The sequence below is a fragment of the Cupressus sempervirens genome, chromosome 6 (assembly GCF_028749045.1).
Source record: "Cupressus sempervirens isolate cs-2001-9-10 chromosome 6, ASM2874904v1, whole genome shotgun sequence".
Lineage (NCBI taxonomy): Eukaryota > Viridiplantae > Streptophyta > Pinopsida > Cupressales > Cupressaceae > Cupressus > Cupressus sempervirens.
The window spans coordinates 428,687,428-428,712,042 of NC_143123.1; positions in this window are offsets into that span (position 1 = coordinate 428,687,428).

Below are 24,615 nucleotides of genomic sequence, written 5' to 3' on the forward strand. Positions count from 1 at the left end.
TAGTTGGTTGATCTATACAATGTTTGTACAATTTATAGCAACAGCAACATATTCAGCTTCAGAAATGGATTGTGAGGTGGAATTTTGTTTCTTACTAGTCCATATAACCAGCCTCTTGCTTAAGAAAAATGCTCCTCCACTGGTGCTTTTTCTGTCATCGATGTTTCCAGCCCAATCAGCATCAGTATAGTCTCTTGATTCAAATTTCTCATTTTTCTTATAGTATAGACCATATTTCTCTATTCCTTTCAGATATCTCATTATTCTCTTTGCAGCCATCAAATGATTCTCCCTGGGATTAGCAAAGAATCTTGCAACTATCCCTATAGATAAAGCAATATCTAGTCTACTATGTACTACATATTCCAATTTTCCAATCATAGACCTATATAATGTTTCATTCTCCTCATCTGAATCATAATTTTTTGACAATTTATGTCTTGTCACCATAGGTGTGCTTACTGGTTTAGAATCCTCCAATCCAAAAGTTTTCAGTATCTCCTTCACATACTTAGACTAAGTGATGTATGTACCATATTTCATATGGTGTACTTGCAAACCCACAAATAAATCAATCTCTCCAAACATAGACATCTCAAATTCTTGCTTCATTTCATTTGCAAAAGCCTTACATAAAGTATCTTGACCCTCAAATATGATATCATCAACAAAAAATTTAGATAAAAAAATACCTTTTCCTTTCTATGTCTTCATGTATAGATTTTTTTTATCATTAGTCCTTTCAAATCCAATCTTCACAAGATAGTTATGAATTCTCTCATACGATGCTCTTGGTGCTTGTTTCAAACCATATAGACCTTTGTGTAATCTACATACCATGTTCTTATTGTTAACATCAACAAATCCTTCTGGTTGTTCTATAAAAACTTCTTCCTCTAGTATACCATTTAGAAATATAGATTTAACATCCATCTGATAAACTTTGAAACCTTTGTATGCAGAATAAGCAAGTAGAGTTCTTACTCCTTCCAAACTAGCAACAGGAGAAAAAATTTCTCCATAGTCAATCCCTTCTTCTTGTGCATATCCTTTATAGAATAATCTTTCCTTGTTCCTTGTGACTTCAACACTTTCATCTAAATTGTTTTTTTATATACCCACTTGGTGCCAATCACATTTTTGTCTTCCAACACTGTTTATTAGATGTCATAAAAGAAAAACCTACATATACCAAAGCTATCAAGGAAGCTTGCATAAAGTAGCCTGGAAGAAAGAGAAAAGATCCTAAAACCATTCATGTCCTAGGCTAGTTATCTGATCTCACATTGGAGAAATTGACAATTCCAAAGTATTCTAATCTTGGTAGTCCTGTGATAACAATAATGGGTTACACTTTTTTGCCTAAACTAACACTGAACTGTGAATTTTCAAGAAAACTTTTGCTTTCAAATGCAAATTTCCATTTAGCGATTAGGAATTTGAAGATGAAGTATATTAGAGTCTTTTAAGATTTTCTATGTAGAATCCAAATATATGTTAAAAAAAAAATTAATTGATTTGATTGTATTATTTTTTCTCCCACAAAAATTGGTATGTTATCAAAAGCCTAATTTTTTTAAAATGACATTGTTTTTTACACATATAACTTTTTTTTCTACAATAGATATCAATGTGATTCTTTCAAATTTAGTTTGTTAACATCCATACTAAAACCATGGAGGTGATCTGATGTCTTTATCCTCAGTATTTCATATTTTATCAGAGTTTAAAGTTGACCTAACACAAATTTGGACATACATGGCTTTTGACACATGTAACTTATTATATATTTACCTGATTTCATTTTTTTTTTTTGATTGAAAGAGGACTCGAATCTGAAGACCATAGTTATTTTTAAATTTTTTATCTCTTAGTTACTATTTTTCCATGAACTTCCAATATATAGGTTTATTTTTATAATAAACCTCTGTTCAATTCATGTGCAAAAATGTATACCTAAAAATTTTAAAATGTAGCAAATTCATAGTCATTAGAAAGTTCATTCAAAGTACTTCTATCATGCAAAAGGACATGACTTTAGTGCTCCATTTCAACCTAGTAATGGAGCTTGGAAGCCATGAAATCATAGTAAAACTTCTACCACTTCAAAAAAACTATTATCTTCTTAGTTTCAATAGAAACTAAATTTCTATCAAAACAAAAAATATCGATTTCGATAGAACTAACCATGCGGGTTAAGGTGGCTAGCTCTAGTTTCGATCAAAACTAGAGTTAGTAGTTTTGATCGAAACTACTAACTCTAGATTCAATCAAAACTAGAGAGTTGAATCTAGTTTCGGAGCTGACTCTAGTTTCAAAACTAGAGTCAGCCCAAAGGGATTTTATTTTTAAAATAGAAATTTTCATATAAATAATATTGTTTTTTTTTCAATTCTAACAATCAAATCCACTCAAATAATTCGCACTTCAATTAGGAAGAAGGAAATATTTTGCAACTTTTGTTTTCAAGTTTTGGAAAAATAATTTGTGAAATGGGCAATAAAGGTAAAAGGGTGAGTAAATATTCATGAAGAAGAACCAACGAACAAGAAGAACAAAATCATCAAAAAACTTTAGCAGGATATTATAGGAGGCAAGGTATCTACATGTGCAATATTTTTTCCAATGCATATTTAGTTCATAATACGTGCAATCGTATTACAGACTTTTTTATGTATATAGTTAGGATTAGGGTTTATCCAATTAGAATTAGGGTTTATCCAATCAAGAATATGGTAAATATAAACTTACAGTTACTATTAACTTAATATTAAGGGTTTATTGAATTATGAATATTTAGCATTACGTTTTATTAAATTATGAATATTTAGTCCTATTAGGGTTTATTAGATTATGGTTTTTAAATTATGAATATTTACAATTTTAGGGTTTATTACATTATGGTTTTTAAATTATGAATATTTATAATTAGGGTTTATTACGTTATGGTTTTTAAATTATGAATATTTACAATTAGGGTTTATTAGACTAAATAATTTTTAAATTATGAATATTTACAATTAGGGTCTATTAGATTATGGTTTTTAAATTATGAATATTTAGAATTAGGGTTCATTACATTATGGTTTTTAAATTATGAATATATATTTAGAATTTGGGAACATTTTAATTATGGTGTTTTAAAGTATGAATTTATTTAGGATGTAGTGAAACAAGACAACCTACTAAGATTAGAGAAGGTTCATCCCAAGTTCAAACATTTATGTATGCACACATCTCTTGCAAACTTATAATCTCTAGAAATTCTAGATTTCTACTCAAATGTAGAGGCAAACTTTATATCTTTGATTTTTAATTTTAGAGAAAAATCCTTAAGTACAAACTTGCTTGATTTTATTTGTTATATCGTGCATGTACAGTAGTAGATGAAGAAAATGTCAGACATGAGGAAATTGAAGATGAAGCAATGGATATCAAAGAAGAACCATATGAAGGTTAGATAAAATTGTATTTAATAGCTCATTTGTTATGTTATATATACATATATGTTGACACTAAAGAAAAGTTGTATCTTAAGTCTTTATTTTAATTTTTCTTGTAGCCCGAGATCAAACAACAAATGAGAATGTTAATCTAGCTCAAAGTTTGAAGAGAAAAATCAATAATAGAAACATAGATCATTTAATTGAAATGAATGTGAAAAATTTGAGAGAATATGCTAGTCAACCTACATATACTATGAAGAGGAAACTGAATAAAAAGTCTAAAGAAATAATTGCACAATTTGAGAATCTCAAAACAGTGGAGAAAACTCAACTATTATCAATTTCACTTCTTAAAGATGAATTAAAAGAGCCATTGAAACTATTGGGTATAGATACAAGTGTAAAAAAGAGGAAGACTTCTAAACTACAAAAAGATATTGTTGAAAGTGTTAAGGAAGGGCTAAACTCCATTGGGAAAAAAAATTAGATCTATAGATAAATCCATTGCATGAAGAGTGATACTAACATCTATTTTAAATAAGAAATTATGGCAAAAAGCTCAAATATCTTCAATGTCATCTCATATTGGGTATAGTCGAAAGACAATATTACATTATCTGAAAAGGATAAACAATTTGGATGATAGTACATTTGAAGGAAATTGGGTACTAATATGTAGAGTTCCTTGATCTAATAGGATTGTGGAAACAATTAAGAACTTAGTCATTCAATTTTGGATTGATAATACGCGTCCTTTACCAAATAGAATAGATATCATCAAGAAAAGGATTAGACCCAAGGAGTATCTTCAACATGCAAAACATTGGTTGGATGTCACACAACATGAATTGTATCTCTCATTTTGTAATTTAAATCCCAATGTGAAGATTCGAAAAACAATGTTTGAAAGATTGAAATCCTATTTTGTGAGCATAAATAGATCTTTTGAAACATGTTGTTGTCGATATCATGTTGAATTTGATTTGTACTATCAAGGGTTCAAAAAGATGATAGAATAAAGTGGTGGTTCTCAAAATGTTTTTCATAAATGATCAAGCCAATTCATAACATCAATCTATTGTGACAAACCAAATGATCATGCAATATGTGAAATAGATAGCATAAGAGGAACTTGTGAAGCATGTGATAACCTAGCCAAATTTCCTTTGAGAGATGATGATACTGATATGATGAGGATAGTAAAATGTAAGAGATACAAGTACATAAAGTTAGAAACAAAAGTTGGAAAAGAATCGACAAGGTTAGAATATGTAGAGGATGACATACCTGGTGGAGAAATTATGTCAAATTTTCATAAATTGATTCAACCATATATACATCATGCTTTTTTTGCTAAGTGGCAAGCATAACAATTTCAAACACTAAGAGAAACTTTCCCACTTAGGACAATTTTATCTGTTGTTGACTTTGCAGAGAATTACTCATTCATTTCTCAAAAACAACTTCAAGTAGAATACTACTATACAGAGTAGGTTACTATTATGGCTCAAGTTTCTTATCAACATGCACAAATTCATTTGGATGGTGTGAAGAGTACAGATCAAACACAAGTCATAAAAAAAGAGTATCACTTTTACATTAGTGATGACAAAGAACACGACACACATTTTGTGGAACATTGTTTTAAGACATTTTTTGATTATTTGAAAAACAAAGGCATAAAAATGGAAAAACATTTTGTATGGTTAGATGGATGTGCAGCACAATTTAAATCAGCTAGACCATTGTATGCATTATGTATATATCATTGATACCTTAATATACCACACATTTGGAGTTTTTTTTAGAGTGGACATGGAAAGGCTGAGCATGATGGTGTAGGAGCTCGTATCAAATGTTCTTTAAGAAAGTATCAAATGGAATATAGAGGATATTGCATTAATAATGCTCATGATGTGGTTGAGTGGTGAAAAACACATTTTATGATGCCGAAAAATATAGATAACATGTCATCACAAGTGGAGCGAGTCATACCATTCAGAGTGTTTTGGGAGGTATCAGGTATAAATTAATTTTCAAATATTATTTAACTAAAACAATTTTATAAATTTAATACGTTATGTCATAACTAAATTGTGGTACATACACATATGTTTAAAACTCATTTTTTATATGTACATATGGACCTTACATTTAGATGTCGATAGAAGATCAATGGATGCATGCAAGAGGGTAGAGAAGACGTGATCATTGCATTTAGTTATGAGTATAGATAGTAATGTGCGATCATTAAACACAAGAGAATACTCATGTTTTTATCCTGGTTGCATTGATGAAAACTTTGGTGGTTGCATTAATCAAGAACATGGATATGTGAGTGAATGGACTTTGGTGCCACTAGATGTTATCAATATGAATAAGTTTGAGGATGAAAACTATGATGATATTCCATTGATTTCCACTGATTATGACCATATTTTAGGATTGATCAGAATTGGTATGCATTTCATAATTTTTGTTAATTTATTATTGTTATTATTATTATTATTATTATTATTATATTATATTATATATATATATATATATATATATATATATATATATATATATATATATATATATATATATATATATATATATATATATATATACTCATGTACATGACACATGGAATTTATATACATATGATTTGTGTAGGCAATGTTTTTGCAGTCATGGAAGAATCTGAAAATGTAGAAGGTGTTAGCTATTATTTATTGTGTTGCACCACACAAAGAGAGAAGCTAAAAAAGACTCAAATAAGTGATGGAATTATGTTTCCCATTTGTTAGTATATATAGTTGAATCATATACGTGTATTTAGATCTATGTTTTTTTATGAATTCAAATTTATTGACTTATTTGATTGACCTATGTGCAAGTTCTATTGTTCTACAAGGAACATGTTTGAAGCAAAATAAAGTACTTAAGAATGGGATTCATTTCTCTAATTATCAACCTAACAATAAGGTATATTAGTATAGTAACCATGTTATTACCACTGGTATAACTCTTCATCCAGTCAAAGGACTTGGAATACGTAAGTGAAGGCTTGATATTGATGACTATGGAAAAATATTAAATGTTATCCAGCAACGAGCTGACCCATTTGATATGAGCTAGAAACAACTTGTTGAACTATTTGAAATCTAAAATTTGGTTGAACTATTTGAAATCTGAAATTTCGCTGAAGTAAATTTGAAATTTGAAATTTTGATGAAATTAGGACTTGTGTCTTAAGGGGATGAAATTAGGACTTGTAACTAATTATATATTAAACTTTCACTCCTTCATTTAACTTTTGTTTAGTTTAAATTGTGTTTTGTAACTAATTATCTAGTTCAATTAGGTACTTGTATGCAACTAATTAGGACATGTGCCTCAAGGGGAAAAAATTTGAACAATTTTCTTAAGGGAATCAAATTAGGACTTGTGTCTTAAGGGGATGAAATTAGAACTTCTAACTAAGTATATATTAAACTTTTACTCTTTCATGTAAATTGTGTTCAGCTTAAATTATGATTCCTAACTAATTATTAGTTCAATTAAGTACTTGTATGCAACTAATTAGGACATGTGCCTCAAGGGGAAGAAATTCAAACAATTGTCTTAATGGGATCAAATTAGGACTTGTGTCTTACGGGGATGAAATTAGGACTTGTATCTAATTATATATTACTTTTACTCTTTCATTTAATGTTTGTTCAGTTTAAATTGTAAATTGTAACTAATTATAGTTCAATTAGGTACTCGTATGCAACTAATTAGTATATGTGCCTCGAGAGGAAGAAATTTGAACAATTTTCTTAAGGGGATTAAATTAGGACTTTTGTCTTAAGGGGATGAAATTAGGTCTTGTAACTAATTATATATGTAATGCCCCGCAATGTGACCCAAAAGAATTACATTCCTTAAGGATCCCAAGATGTTGAGTCATATTTAAATTTAATTAATAATAAGTCTAACAAATACCACATCCAGATGAAAGAATAATTAAAAGTCCAAAGTCCATTTAAATAATATAAATTTGTTCTGAATGCCACTTAGCAATAAAATTCAAAATGCTCAATCATCCACTTAGCAATAAATGAAACCATCCATCATAAAGATACAATCATCCATCATAATAGACAGAGATAGAATGAAAAGGAAATGTAGACAAGGAAACTCCAACCATGGTATCAACAAATGAATCTCAATGGTAAGAGTAGAAAGCACTACCACCTGACCACATGGGAACTCAAAAAGGCCCACTCCCACCACACTATGGAGATAATCTCAAGTCCCAAATGGGATATCAATCCAAATATCAAAAGTACTCTCTAAGTTCAGGGAACCCTAAAAGTAATCTAACTCAAAGGTTCCAAGATAAATTGACATCTAATCCTAGAGGCACACAAAGTGGGAAAGTGTCATTGTACGAATCAACACTAGAGTTACCCTAGCAGTCTCTCAGGACCTCAACCCCCTAGTGATCCATATGAGGCACTAGTATCCTCTTGTACTAACAAGGCATACTAATGATGTAAGGTTGCAACAAAGCATTCTCTCTACTCCCATCCTAGTCTATATTAGCACTTGAGGCATGGGTGAGAACATACAAAGACTTTTATTAGGTTCATTTTACTTTTATTTAGTGTAGTGTTTTCACTTATTAAACAACTTGCAATGGGTTACCCTGGCAACCACTTAGGGCCTCAGCTTCCATTGCAAGCCACTTCTTGACATTACATATAGATAACCTACTCTAGGCTCATAAAAGTATAAATCAAAGAATCATATAAAATCACCTCAATCCTATACAAGTGACTAGAAAGCATCAAAAGATAAATCACAATAACACATCAGTTCTCTACGAGCAATTGGAAAGTATCCCAAAAATAACTAATCGAAGACTCAAAATGGTTAAGTCAAATACATCATAGCATTACATCATCAAGAAAAAATCATACCAAACACCTTAGTCCTATAAAAGTGACTGAAAAGCAATCCGAATACAACTAATCAAAGACTCAATGGTTATATCAAATAGGTCACATCATTCACCTCAATTTCACACAAGAACACTAGAAAGCAATAACAATCAATAGATCAACACACACCATAGAGCATACTAGACACATTACCATGGTTGAGTATAAAAGATCATATGCAAACATCATCATGACATCACAAAACAAACCCCCAAGCCTCTACTAAACATCTAGACTAGCCAAAACTAAGACAAACTCAAAAACCCCAACTAGTAAATCATACATCCCATAAAGTGCATACAAAAGTGAATTTCATAATTCATTAGGTTTTGAAAACCCTAAAGTTTAATATTTACTATAGTTTTCATATTAAATCACAGACAATTCTATAATAGAAATCAATTTTCTCAAACAAGAGTTTCAACTCAGAGAACTTCTAAACACAGAAACACAATAGATACAAAGAAGATAGGAATTAAAACAAACTCATAGGATCCTACCTAGATTTGATGCTAAAACAATGAACGCAAAAACACGCAAGAATCTTCCTTTTCCTTCAAAAACCCTCTTTTTGGAAATTGGCTCCTCCAAACATGTGTATCTAGAAGTGAGTTCTAATTTCCTTAATAATGAGTTTTTTTTCCCCCAAATCAAGGCTTTGATCATGCAATCATGCGAAAACCCTTTGTCTTTAATTAGTATATTTTAATTTTCATACACACACTTTATGTAATTTAATTAAAATAAATTTTATTAAATTAAATTTGTCTCTCCCTTATTAAATCATGTGACATTTTTAATATAATATTTATTAATTTAACTAATAATAGTATTCAGAGTTTATTTAAAATAAAACTCTTAAATAAATTATTATTAAATTAAATTAATATAAATACACCTAAATTAAAACTTTAATCAAATCTTTTAAATTCAATTATTTCATGCAAATTTAAAGAACTTTTTAATTAAAATCTTCATTTATATTTCCTTTCCCTCTAATTATTAATTAGAATAAGCACTATTTAAAGCATAGTTTATTATTTAAATTAATAAGAATAATTAAAGTTCATTATTTAAATGCAACTCTAATTTAATAATTATTAATTAAATAAATATGATAAAACAATATTACATATTTAATATTTTAATATTTTAATTCTATTTTTATCCAACTTCTTAAATTAGACTTTTAAAATAAATATTTTAAATAGAAGTAAATATTTAATAAATTTCTAATTAATTAAATAACATCGTGTTCTAATCTTTCTTTAACCAATTTTCTAAACTTAAACCTCTAATTTAGGCTTCTAAATTTAGAATTTTTATTTAAAGCATAAATTTTATTTTTTTTAATTAATCAAATATTCACATATTTTAATAGTTTCTTTTTAATCAAATTATATTTATTACTCAACTAATAATATTATTTAGAGTTTATTATTAAAACAACTCTTAAATAATTATTATTAAATTAAATAAATATAAATATTCTAAAATTAGAACTTTAATTTAATCTTCTAAATTTAATTCCTTTATTTAATTAATTAAATATAAATAAATATTGAATTTTTTGTATACAATTTTTATGCAACAACTTTAAGCAATATAAATTTAAATATCTTTATTAAATTAATTTGCTTTCTCTTTTAATTAATTTATTATATTTTAATTTCACACATAAGCTTTAAGCAACTTAATTAGAATAAACTTTATTAATAATTGCTTACTCTCTTATTAATTTATTATCTTTTAATTTAATGCATAAGCTTTATGCAATTTAATTAAAATAAACTTTTTGCTTACTCTCTCTTATTAATTTATTATATTTTAATTTCATGCATAAGCTTTATGCAATTTAATTAAAATAAACTTTATTAAATAATTGCTTATATGCAATTTAATTAAAATAACTATATTAAATTTATGTTTTCTCTCTATAGTTAATTACGAGATGTTTTAATAATATATTTATTAATTCAACTAATAATATTATTTAGAGTTTATTATTCAAAATAAAACTCTCAAATAATTATTATTAATTTAAATAAATATAATTACACCTAAATTAGAACTAAAACTTTATCTTTAAGTTGAATTATTTTATTTTATTAATTCACAAGATATTTTTTAATATATTTATTAATTCATTTAATATTAATATTTAGAGTTTATTATTAAAATAAAACTCCTACATAATTATTATTAAATTAAATAAATATAAATACATCAAAAATAAAACTTTAATATAATCTTTTAAATCTAATTGTTTTATTTAATTAACTTCTCAATTAATTAAATATAATTAAATATAATTAAATATCAAATTTCTTAATAAAATTTTCATTAAATTATCTTTTTGTTTGATATAATTATAATAGAAAATCACCACATACTCACAAAACCAAAAATGACAACTCAATTGAAGGCAAAGAACGTAATCAAACTCCAGGGTCAAAATCACGAATTCACGTCACTTGACAAATTTAGATGGGTAAACTAACTCAGATACTTGTCCTATTTTTGTAGGACAAATGGGTTTAAAGGTTAGGATTTGGACTTAAAATTTTATCTCCCCTCTCTTATCATTGAGATAATGCAATAGGGTATGCTCATCCTGGCAATTCAGGGAAGTCAATATCCGATACCTGCAATCTGCATAAAATCCATGCATGTAGAAACATATATATGCTAAACTCAATAGGCAATGGCAGGAAGTGGTGTATTGTATAGATCCCAACTATAGGTGACTATGACTTCCTTCCTTAACCACATCAAAAATATCATACATAAAGAAAATATACATGCACACCATACACATGCAGTATGGGGTGAGTATCCATAAGAAAACACATATGATAATCCATCTAACTAATCATCATCAATAAATGAAATCACTGTAAGAATCATCATAAAATTAACTGAATATGAAACAATATCTAATAATGTGAAAGATTGTGCTACTAATTAACAAGCATAAATTGGCCTAAAAGAGTTTGGCAATAATAATAGAATACAAACTAGAGGCATGCACTACATCCACCTCCCCAGAATTAGGCTTACTCTTGGAAGCCTACAAGAATGGGAAAACTAAAGAACTCACTCTGGGGGTCCCATTGGACCCTTTCCCCCTATAGGAGGATTTGACTCTATTGAGAACACTATAACAACAATATCCGAGATAACAAGGTGCTATAATAACCATTAAACATAATACTATAAAGAATATACAAAAGACACAAATTTTGAAAATAGTATTAAGTTCAATTTTCAGTTTTGCCTATTTTTAGGTTTATGTATAATTCAGTTTTGAAGTTTAAATGTTCAAGTTTGAAAATATACAACTAAAAGTTTAAGTTTTGTTTCAGTTCAACTAGTTCAAGTTTCAATTTGAAATAGATATACATAACAGTTTTTGTTCAACTAGTTAACAACTAGTGGTGTTCCAATATGCCCAGAGCTCCCAATGTAGAACTCGGGCTCTGATACTAGATGTAATGCCCCACCATGTGACCCAAAAGAATTAACCTAAATTTTTATTAAGTTTGACAAATATTTTTTTAAAGGAAGAACAACATACACATCAATCATAAAGTAGCGGAAGCAACAACATACAATCATACATAAGAAAACATAACAGATTACATTCCTTAAGGATCCCAAGACATTGAGTCATATTTAAATTTAATTAATACTAAGTCTAAAAAATACCATATCCACATGAAAGAATAATTAAAATTCCAAAGTCCATTTAAATAATATACATTTTTTTTGAATGCCACTTGGCAATAAAATTCGGAATTCTCAATCATCCACTGTACATGTCATAGGGTATAAAAGGCTAAAAGAATATACATTTATAAAAATATATTACATCACCCTCCTTGGATCCATGATACAAAGTACAATGTAATAAATGAAACCATCCATAATAAAGATATAACTATCCATCATAGAGATACAACCATCCATCATAATACACAAAGATAGAATGAAAAGGAAATACAGACAAGGAAACTCCAGCCATGGTATCAACAGACAGATCTTAATGGTAAGAGTAAAAATCACTACCACCCAACCACATGGTAACCCAAAAAGGCCCACTCCCACTGCACTAAGGAGATAGTCTCAAGACCCAAATAGGATATCAATCCAAATATCAAAAGTACTCTCTAAGTCCAAGAAACTCTAAAAGTAATCTAACTCAAAGGTTTCAAGATAAATCAACATCTAATCCCAGAGGTGCACAAAGACACGTAGAAAATCTATTATGTAAGTGTGCAAATGTCATCACACGAATCAATGCTAGAGTTACGTTGGTAGTCTCTTAGGACCCTAGCCCCCTAGTGATCCATATGTGGCACTAGTATCCTCTCATACACACAAGGCATACTAACAATGCAAAGTCACAACCAAGCATTCTCTCTACTCCCATCCTAGTCTATACTAGCACTCGAGGCATGGGTGAGAACATACAAAGACTCTTATTAGATTCATTTTACTATCATTTAGTGTAGTGTTTTCACTTATTAAACAACTTACAATTGGTTACCCCGGCAGCTACTTAGGGCCCCAACCTCCATTGCAAGCCACTTCTCAACATTACATATAAATAGCCTACCCTAGGCTCATAAAAATATAAATCAAAAAATTATATAAAATCACCTTAGTCCTATACAAGTGACTGGAAAGCATCAAAAGATAAATCATAATAACACATCAATTCTTTACAAGCAACTAGAAAGCATCCCAAAAATGACTAATCGAAGACTCAAAATGGTTAAGTCAAATACGTCATAGCATGACATCATCAAGAACAAATCATACCAAACACCTCGGTGCTATAAAAGCAACTGGAAAGTAATTTGAATACAATTGATCGAAGACTTAAAGGTTATATCAGATAGGTCACATCATTCACCTCAGTTTCACACAAGAATACTGGAAAGAAATAACAATCAATAGATTAGCACACATCATAGAGCATACCAAACACATTACCATGGTTGAGTATAAAAGATCATATACAAACATCATCATGACATCACAAGACAAACCCCCAAGCTTCTGGTAAACATCCTACTTGCCCAAAGCTAAGAAAAACCCAAAAACCCCAACCAATAAATCATACATCACATAATGTGCATACAAAAGTGAATTTCATAATTCATTAGGTTTTGAAAACCCTAAAGTTCAATATTTACTAAAGTTTTCATATTAAATCACAGACAATTCTATAATGAAAATCAATTTTCTCAAACAAGAGATTCAACCTAAAGAACTTCTTAAAATAGAAGCACAATAGACACGAAGAAGATAGGAATTCAAAGAATGAGCAACTACTAAACAAACCCACAATATCCTACCTGGATTTGATGCTAAAACAATGAATGCACAAACATGCAAGAATCTTCCTTTTCCTTCAAAACCCTCTTTTCGAAAATTAGCTCTTCCAAACCTGTGTATCTAGAAATGAGCTCTAATTTCCTTAATAAGGAGTTTTTTTTCCCAAATCAATGCTTTGATCATGCAATCATGCGAAAACTCTTTGTCTTTATTTACTATATTTTAATTTTCATACACACACTTTATGCAATTTAATTAAGATAAATTTAATTAAATTAAAGCTTTCTCTCTTATTAAATTATGTGACATTTTTAATATAATATTTATTAATTTAACTGATAATATTAAAAATAAAACTCCTAACTAAATTAGTATTAAATTAAATAACTATAAATACGCCTAAATTAGAACTTTAATCAAATATTTTAAATTTAAGTAATATGTTATGTTTGCTTATGTATGATTGTATGTTATTGTTTTCGCTACTTTATGATTGATGTGTATGTTATTCTTTCTTTTATAAAAAAAATGTTTGGCAAACTTAATTAAACATTAGGTTAATTCTTTTGGGTCAAATGGCAGGGTGTTACATCTAAATTTAATTAATACTAAGTCTAACAAATACCACATCCACATGAAATAATTAAAAGTCCAACGTCCATATAAATAATATACATTTGTTCTAAATGCCACTTGGCAATAAAATTTAGAATGATCAATCATCCACTGTACATGTCACAGGGTATGAAAGACTAAAAGAATATACATTTATAAAAATATATTACATCACCTTCCTTGGATCCATGATACAAAGTACAATGCAATAAACGAAACCATCCATCATAATACACAAAGATAGAATGAAGAGGAAATGTAGACAAGGAAATTCTAGCCACAGTATCAATGGATAGATCTCAATGGTAAAAGTAAAAAGTACTACCACCTGACTGCATGGTAACTCAAAAAGGCCCACTCCCACTATGCTAAGGAGATAGTCTCAAGTCCTAAACAAGTATCAATCCAAATATCAAAAGTACTCTCTAAGTCCAGGAAACCCTAAAAGTAATCTAACCTAAAGGTTCCAAGATAAATTGACATCTAATCCTAGGGTACACAAAGACACATAGGAAACCTACTATGTAACTGGGCAAGTGTTATTGCACAAAATCAATGCTAGAGTTACCTTGGCAATCTCTCAGGACCCCGGCCCCCTAGTGATCTATATGTGGAACTATTATCCTCTCATACTGACAAACCATAATAATGATGCAAGGTCACAACCAAGCATTCTCTCTACTCCTATCATAGTCTATGCTAGCACTCGAGGCATGGGCAAGAACATACAAAGACTCTTATTAGGTTCATTTTGCTATCATTTAGTGTACTATTTTCACTTATTAAACAACTTACAATGGGTTACCCTGGTAGCCACTTAAGGCCTTGGCCTTCATTGCAATCCAATTTCTGACATTACATATAGATAACCTACCCTAGGCTCATAAAAGTATAAATAAAAGAATCATGTAAAATCACCTCAGTCTTATACAAGTGACTAGAAAGCATCAAAAGATAAATCACAATAACACATCAATTTTCTATGAGCAACTGGAAAGCATCTCAAAAATAACTGATCGAAGACTCAAAATGGTTAAGTCAAATATGTCATAACATGACATCATCAAGAACAAATCATACCAAACAGCTCATTCCTATAAAAGTGACTAGAAAGAAATCTGAATACAATTAATCGAAGACTCAAAGGTTATATTAGATAGGTCACATCATTTACTTCAGTTTTACACAAGAACACAGGAAAGCAATAAAAATCAATAGATCAACACACATCATAGAGCATACTAGACACATTACCATGGTTGACTATAAAATATCATATACAAACATCATCATGACATCACAGAACAAGCCCCCAAGCCTCTGGTAAACAACCTGATTGGCCAAAGCTAAGACAAACCCAAAAACCCCAACCAGTAAATTATACATCACATAAAGTGCATACAAAAGTGAATTTCATAATTCATTACATTTTGAAAACCCTAAAGTTCAATATTTACTAAAGTTTTTAGATTAAATCACAGACAATTCTATAATGGAAATCAATTTTCTCAAACAAGAGTTTCAACCCAGAGAATTCTGAAAATAGAAACACAACAAACACGAAGAAGACAGGAATTCAAAGAACAAGCAACTACTGAGCAAACCCACAAGATCCAACCTAGATTTGATACTAAAACAATGAACGTACAAATACGCAAGAATCTTCCTTTTCATTCAAAAACATTTTTTTCAGAAATTGGCTCCTCCATACCTATGTATCTAGAAATGAGCTCTAATTTCCTCAGTAAAGAGTTTTATTTTCCCAAATCAAGGCTTTGGTCATGCAATCATGCGAAAATCCTTTGTATTTAATTATTATATTTTAATTTTCATACACACACTTTATGCAATTTAATTAAAAGAAACTTTATTAAATTAAAGCTTTCTCTCCCTTATTAAATCATGTGACATTTATAATATAATATTTATTAATTTAACTAATAATATTGTTTAGAGTTTGTTAAAAATAAAACTCCTAAATAAATTATTATTAAATTAAATAAATATAAATACACCTAAATTAGAACTTTAATCAAATCTTTTAGATTTAATTATTTCATGCACATTTAAAGAACTTTTTAATCAAAATATTCTTTTATATTTTCTTTTCCTCCACTTATTAATTAGTGTAAGGACCATTTAAAGCATAGTTTATTATTTAAATTAATAAGAATAATTAAAGTTCATTATTGAAATGTAACTCTAATTTAATAATTATTAATTAAAAAATTATAACAAAACAATATTAAATCTTTAATCTTTTAATATTTTAATTCTGTTTTTATCCAACTTATTAAATTAGACTTTTAAAATAAATATTTTAAACTCGAGTACATATTTAATTAATTTGTAATTAATTAAATAACATCATATTCTAATCTTTCTTTAACCAATTTTCTAGACTTAGACCTCTAATTTAGACTTTTTATTTAAAGCATAAATTTAATTAATTTTTAATTGATCAAATATTCAAACATTTTAATATTTTCTTTTTAATCAAATAATATTTTTTACTCAATTAATAATATTAGTTATAGTTTATTATTAAAACGAAACTCTTAAATAATTATTATTAAAATTAAATAAATATAAATATGCTAAAATTAGAAATTTAATTTAATCTTCTAAATTTAATTCTTTTATTTAATTAATTTTTTAATTAATTAAATATAATTAAATATTGAATTTTCTATATAAAATTTTCATTCAACAACTTTAAGCAATTTAAATTTAAATATCTTTATTAAATTAATTTATTTTCTCTTTTAATTAATTTATTATATTTTAATTTCACACATAAGCTTTATTCAATTTAATTAAAATAAACTTTATTAATAATTGCTTACTCTCTCTTATTAATTTATTATATTTTAATTTCATGCATAAGCTTTATACAATTTAATTAAAATAAAATTTATTAAATAATTGCTTACTCTCTCTTATTAATTTATTATATTTTAATTTCATACATAAACTTTACTTACTCTCTCTTATTAATTTATTATATTTTAATTTCATGCATAAACTTTATGCAATTTAATTAAAATAAACTTTATTAAATAATTGCTTACTCTCTCTTATTAATTTATTATATTTTACTTTCATACATATGCTTTATACAATTTAATTAAAACAACTTTATTAAATTTATGTTTTCCCTCTCTAGTTAATTACGAGATGTTTTAATAATATATTTATTAATTCAACTAATAATATTATTTAGAGTTTATTATTTAAAATAAAACTCTCAAATAATTATCATTAATTTAAATAAATATAATTTGCCTAAATTAGAACTAAAACTTTATCTTTAAGTTGAATTATTTTATTTAATTGATTCACAAGATTTTTTTTAATATATTTATTAATTCATATAAAAATAATATTTAGAGTATATTATTAAAATAAAACTTCTAAATAATAATTATTAAATTAAATAAATATAAATATGTCAAAAATAGAACTTTAATATAATGTTTTAAATCTAATTATTTTATTTTATTAATTTCTCAATTAATTAAATATAATTAAATGTCAAATTTCTTTATAAAATTTCTATTAAATTATCTTTTAATATTATTTAATTATAATAAAAAATCACCACATACTCACAAAATCAAAAATGACAACTCAACAGAAGGCAAATAACATAATCAAAATCAAGGGTCAGAATCATGAATTCACATCACTTGACGAATTTGGACAGGTAAACTAACTTAGATACTTGTCTTATTTTTCTAAGACAAATGGGTTTAAAGGTTAGGATTTGGAGTTAAGAATTTATCTCCCCACTCATACCATTGAGATAATGTGATAGCGTACACTCATCCTGGCAATTCAAGGAAGTTTATACTCGATACCTACAATCTACATAAAATTTATGCATGTACAAACACATATATGCTAAATTAAACAAGCAATGGCAGTAAGTGGTGCATTATGTAGATCCTGACTAGTAGGTGACTACAACTCCCTTCCTTAACCACATTAGAAATGTCATACATAAAGAAAATAGACATGCACACCATACACATGCAATATGGGGTAAGTATCCATAAGAAAACACATATGATAATCCATCTAACTAATCATTATCAATAACTAAAATCATTGTAATAATCATGATAAAATCAATTGAATATGAAACAATATCTAATAATGTGAAAGATAGTGCTACTAATCAACAAGCATAAATTGGCCTAAAAGAGTTCAACAATAATAATAAAATGCAAACTAGGGTTAGGCACTACAATATATTACTTTTCCTCTTTCATTTAACTTGTGTTTAGTTTAAATTGTGATTCATAACTAATTATAGTTCAATTAGGTACTTGTATGAAATTAATTATGCAAAGTTAATTACCTAACTGTAACCCTAACATAATCATAATCTAACATAATCCAACATAATCTAACATAATTTCCAAGATAACACAACATTATCCTTGACATAATATAACATGTCAAAGAACATAATCCAACATAATCCTTCTAATGTAACATAATTTGCAACATAACTAGAACATTATCCAACATAATATAACTTTATCCAACATAATCTAACATATAAAAGAACATGTAGTAGATAACATAATCCAACATAATCTAATGTATTTAATCTAACATAATATCCAACATAATAGAACATTATCTAGATAACATAATCTAACATCTAAAAGAACATGGTCTAACATAATCCAACATAATGTAACATATAAGAAGATAACTATATATGTAAATGTCAATCATCAAACATGTAAAATCTAGATGAAATTCTAGATTAAATAATATCTCTGGATGCAAGTCTAGATCAAAAAATCTATAATATGTAAAAAACTATGGAACGTCAGGTGCAAGACTATCATCATGACGTCTCCTCACAATGCGGTTTGAAGACTAACTATCACTTGGATGCTCACTAGGATGTGTTGACCCCTATAAATATTAAAGAGAAAGTGAAATCAATGTACATAATTACATATTTAATTAAATCTCTTTTAAATTTACTTGAATTTCATGCAATTTAAATATTACATTTAAAAATTACATGAGTCTAATTTTAAAAAATTAAAACTCACCTATTCACTACTGACATCATCAAATGAGTCTCAATGGCGTACATGATCAGAATCAAATATGGAGTAAAAATAGGAATGTCCCCCTATAAAACATACATACATGTTTGCAACAAATTATATTAAAATGTGTACATGTGCATAAATTAGTAGTTGAACAAATGCTTGAAATTGAAATTTTAGCATGAATGTAAAAAAACTATAGATTTACTTGTGTAGATGTTGGCATCTGATAATGCTTAGACTTCCTAGCATCAATCGTGTCCACCAATTTATCTATATTTTTTTGGGCCTCATCTAGTTACATCCTTGCATCTATGCTAGCATAACTGATGGCTAACACACATCCTAATAATGACAATCCAAGTGGACTAACTAGATGAGATGGCATAGAAGTAGAATCATCATGTGTTAACAAGTCCATCCATCCTGTGGTTGACAAGATGAAGTCAACATCATCAAGGCCCACATCTAAACTTTGACCATGCCCTACATTGGCTAAAGGGTCTGTACTACTATGTATATGTTCCTTTGTAGCAAAAGAGTGGTCAGTAGGTGGACCATGATGTGTACTAGTACCACCATGAGCACTACCTAATCCCCAATACCAACATGGACACATTGTCAAACATCTAATATGGGTATACCAAGATGCTCTAATATAAGTCTATATGAATATAATAGATCCTTAGCAAGACTACTCATAGTATCTCATGCCAACACTCCAGTGAGACCCTCTTAGCTAGTTAGTAAAGGGATGCCTATTGCACTGTACAAGTCTCCTAAAGATGAAGCACTAGGCAATGATTTGGAACATCGATGCGACATCAAATACTAGCCAATCTCATTAGTGGAAATAGATCTGATAGCTACATTAATGTCTCCAACTCCCTGAATCACCCCCCGCAATTGTGTGTTATGCATGGCCTCATCAGCTAATGGACCTAATATAGGGGAAATAGTAGGTGCCCTTTCTTTGAAAATTGACCTACATGTCAGTGGTGGATGACCCAGCTACCTATCAACTAGTGTACCACGACCCTATCCTAAATTCAATGGTAAATCATTGTAGTTCACTGCCTTGCATAAGAAAACCTTAGCATAAAGCTATCATGCAAAATAAAGTAGAATTTGGTCATTATTTGGATAATGACCATGAGCAGCAAGGAAGCGTGGGCATATAAGTGAAGCCATATGTGGATCTATACACTTAAGGGGAGAATACCCCTTCACATACTTTAGTGGAAGATTATGAGGGAAAAATTTTAGGCTCTTCAGTGTCTTTTTGGACACTAAGACCTATACCTGCTATAGTAAGAGCCCTGAAAAGACCTCTCGACTCTTACTATCAAGGACAATCTATATAATATTTACAGAATATAGAGTAGCACCATGAATCTGATCTCTTATATATGCAAGACTCTGTAAGATGCTCCAAAATGTACTACTAGCCAAAGATTTATGAAGTCTATGAATCTCTTGGTTAGTGCACTCATAGAGCGTGTCGGGTGGGATAGGTTGTTGATCTATGGGAATAGCACGTTGTTGGGGGGACAAGCTATTGCTCAAGGGGATAGTAGGCTACTATTGCTCAGGGGGGATAGGAGGTTGCTTCTCAGGGGGGATGGGAAGTTGTTGCTTGGGGGGGTAGGAGGTTGCTCGGGCAGATAGGAGATTGTTGTGCATGGGGATATGAGGCTATTGATCTACCATGTGAAGGTTAATGTATGTACTATGCATGCATCTATATAATGTGTAAACCTGAAATTAAAATTAAAACATGACATTTTTAATAAACTTGAAATTTATCAAGTACAATGACATTTAAGAAACTAATATATATAATATGTGCAAACTTGAAGTTTGAACATAACATATATACGTGTATAGTACTACATGTCAAAACATAAATTAAATAATACATGCATGTTTAAAGTTAAAATGTTACTTGGTTAGGTTAAATTAATTTGATTAGGGTTGATATTCTTGAGGTTAATATTTTATCATGATTATGAAACTTATATTATGTATGGTTATAAGGTTAATTTTAGGGTTACTTGGTAGATTTTCATTAAGTTAGGTTTAGGAAAATATTTAGGGTTGTAGGGTTAAAGTCCAAGTGTGTGTTTAGAGTAGTGTTCTATGTCAATAGTAACCTATTATGATAGGTTGGAGTTAGGATTAGTGAACTATAAAATTGTTATCTAACTCTATCTAGTTAGTGTTAAGAACTTAGAGTTAATTTTAGGGTTATGAGCTTAAAGTTAAAACATTACCTAGTTAGGTTAAATTAATTTGATTAGAGTTTCAACATTCTTGAGGTAAATATTTACCCAGCTCCTAGGATTAAAGGAGTGTGTGTTCAGAATAGTTTTTTATGTTGATGTAGAATCATTATTGAAATGTTACCTAGAAAGTTAATAAATAATGTTTAGGGATCTTTAGGATTAAATGTTTAGGGTTAGTGTACAAATATCTAGATCTTAAAGTTTTTAGTTAAGAAATTCATAAATTAGCCTATTTTTTAGGGTTAAGAAGTGAAGATTGTGCTATAAAAATTTTAAGTTAGAAAATTAATATTCATGCTTAAGTTTAGTGATAACTTTTGAGTCAAAATTATATAACTTTATGTTTTTATTTAAGGTTTATGTTTCTAGGGTAACTTATATTTTATGGAACTTACATGGTTATTCTATCAACCTATCTTCATTCTAGGATAAATATATAACATGAGTTTGAAATAGAGTTAAGATTAGGATTAAATTTACATGCAGGTTAGCATTGTGTTACATGACATTTCTAGGGTTAAGATTGCACGATTATATTTATTTAAATTATATTAGGTTAAATCTAATCATGGTTTAATTAGACTTTCAAGATTAGGGTGAGGAGGTCAAGGTGAAGTTTATAAATTAGGGTTCATATATATATATATATATATATATATATACATGTGATAAGTAACCATTAAACAACTAATGTCAAAGGGTTAATTCATTGAAATTAAATTATTGAAGGCAACTAGGTGAAGATTTAAACACACACACACACACACACACACACATGTATATGAACTTAAAATTTAATATATTACATTGGTTGAATGTGTGTACATTACAAATTTAAGTACATATGCATACATATCCACAATATGTTCATGTGCGTACAACATGATGTTACATGTATATATACAAGTATGGGCATGCATGTATATATATCATGTACATATATGCATATATATTAAATGTATATATATGTTATATATGTACATGATATATATATATATATGGATATGCATATATACATGATATATATGCATCATGTATGCATATATATATATGCATGTATATACAAGACATATATATATCATGTATGCACATATATATACATGACATCTATGCATATGCATATATACATGACATATATATATCATGTATGCATATAATATATACATGACATAAATGCATATATGTCACATGTATATATATGCATATGCATATATACATGACATATATATCATGTATGCATATATACATACATGACATATATGCATATATGTCACATGTATATATATATGCATATGCATTTATACATACATGATATATATGTACATATATACAAATATATATATATATATATATATATATATATATATAAATTGAAGCAAAAAACATATAAAATGTAACTAAAATCGTTAAAAAAAATAAAACACGTATAAAACCAAAACCATACATTTTCTAAAGGTCAAATTTTGGATGCCTCTGAACTTGCTTCCGATCGAAACTCCACAATGACAAAAATAATAGAGTGGGGTTCGGCGAGTGAGCTTTTCGCTTTAAAATTTTTTATCAAAGCTATACTTAATAGTTTCGATCAAAACTATTAAGTATAGTTTCAATCAAAACTATTAAGTATAGTTTCAATCAAAACTTTTAAAGCCCGACCACAGGTTCATTAAACCCATAGTTAGGCTTTAAATAAACCTGTGGTTAGGTTTTTTTAAGCGTAACCATGGGTTCACAGTTTTAGTTTTGATCAAAACTATATGTAATAGTTTTGATCAAAACTATATGTAATAGTTTCGATCAAAACGGTTACATATAGTTTTTATCAAAACTTTTAAAGCCCAACTGTGAGTTTATTAAACTCATGGTTTGTTTTTAGTTTCGATAAAAACTTATAATATAGTTTCGACCAAAAAGGAAACAAGGTAATACTTTCTATTGAAACTATTTTTTTGTTTCGATAGAAACTAATAAGTTTCTATCGAAACTTATTTCTAAAGTTTATATCAAAACTTTGAAGAATTATTTTTTGCTCATGCAATTTTGGAGGATTTGCTTCCTCTGAAAAAGTGTAACCCACTACTATGGGTTCACCCTCTGGTCTAGGAACTAGAGTCCATGTTTTGATTTTCTCAATTTGTTCAATCTCTTTTTCCATCGCTTTACTCCAGCCCACGTCCTTTAAGGCATCTTTCATTTTTTTGGGTTCCTTTATGCTCATCAAACATGTATTACTTCTCAACTTATTCCTTTTCATTGATCTAGCATCTTTATCTCCAATGATTTGTGCATCAGGATGATGTCTCTTAACATATTTAGACAATCTTGGTTCAACTCTAGTTTCTTCATTTGGTCTCTCAACTTCTCAATCACTATGTACATCTCTTTTAAGTAATTTACATTTCTTTCATGTACACTAATCTAAAAATCAGAATCTACCTCAACTTCAATATGTAACTCAGCATCTAAATGTAGCTCGGTTCCTAAATGCAACTCAGCATTCATAGTATGTGACTTGATAGTCACTAAAACTTGATGTTGGTTTGTAGCTTGATTTGCAACATCTTCTTTAGTAGGCATACCTTCATGAAATTATACAAATAATTTATATTCTTTTGGTTCCTTCATAGGTTCAGCCTCATATACTTATGTATATTCATCAAATTTCACATTTGTACTTTCCACAACTTTTTTATTGTTAGAATTCAAACACTAATAAGCTTTACTTCTTGTGTAATAACCTAGGAATATACCTTCTTCACTTTTTTCATCTAGTTTACCATTCCTAAAATCTTTTTGAATATAGCATTTTCTTCCAAATACCTTAAAATATTTTACATTGGGTGAGTATCCATACCATAGTTCAAAAGGTGTTGAA